The sequence below is a fragment of the Hippopotamus amphibius genome, chromosome 3 (assembly GCF_030028045.1).
Source record: "Hippopotamus amphibius kiboko isolate mHipAmp2 chromosome 3, mHipAmp2.hap2, whole genome shotgun sequence".
Taxonomy (NCBI): Eukaryota; Metazoa; Chordata; class Mammalia; order Artiodactyla; family Hippopotamidae; genus Hippopotamus; species Hippopotamus amphibius.
The window spans coordinates 29,419,157-29,420,089 of NC_080188.1; the positions used below are offsets into that span (position 1 = coordinate 29,419,157).

The following is a 933-nucleotide window of genomic DNA, read 5'->3' on the forward strand; positions in this document are numbered from 1 at the left end:
AGGCTTTATTGGGTCCCAGGTCATTTGGTCATCGATGAAAAAAGTAACTGGGGAGAAAAATGCAGTCAGCTTTTCTAACCTCTGGCTGGAGATTAACTCTGCAGTTATTAGAGGATTACTTGGAACATTCCTGGCTGCTCTTAGTTGGAACATTTTCTAAAAAGTATTTCTCCTTCCTAAAAGTGAATGAACAAAGGAGTAGAGGGGTGCTCGCTTCGGCAGCACATGTACTAAAATTGGAATGATACAGAGAAGATTAGCATGGCCCCTGCACAAGGATGACACCCAAATTCGTGAAGCGTTCCATATTTTTATAATTAAAAAAAAAAAGTAGTAGAGGGAAGGGAAATGGGAATCTGTTGAAATGGATTTGTCTGCAACTCTAAGAAAAGGTTTGGTAAAGTAGAGTGGCTATTACTAATTGATGTTTTGGTATTTCCTCTGGATTTAAAAATACTCTGTATTTATACTTTTAAATTAGCAAAGCACTTTATCTTTAGCCTTTTAACATCCCTAAAAGGATACAGAAGATGTTGTCATTTTAATTTTTTTTACAATATTGTGTTAGTTTCAGGCGTACAGCAAAGTTATTCAGTTATATATCTATATATTCTTTTCAGGTTCTTTTCCATTATAGGTTATTAACAGATATTGAATATAGTTCCCTGTGCTATATAGTAGATCCTTGTTGTTTTTCATTTTAATTTTATACATCTGGTAGAAGATGAAGGTAAGCTAAATAACTTCCCCAACATTATCCAGATAATAATACCATCCATCTATCTAATCATTAATTTATTTTTTAAATTATTCATTCTTTCAACATACATTTATTGATTACCACTATATCAATGATCAATTTCAACTTATATTTCTTAGTTCTCCAGGTCCTAGGTATATAGCAGTAAGAGACCATTCATGAAACTTGTATAG

At 32.8% G+C, this 933-nt stretch overlaps 1 non-coding gene across 1 annotated transcript; it reads left to right on the plus strand.

The window, feature by feature from the left end:
* Positions 1-206: 206 nt before the first annotated feature.
* On the plus strand, positions 207-313 carry LOC130850675 (U6 spliceosomal RNA). The gene has a single exon (XR_009053019.1). It is a non-coding gene; the product is annotated as a U6 spliceosomal RNA (small nuclear RNA).
* Positions 314-933: the final 620 nt, after the last annotated feature.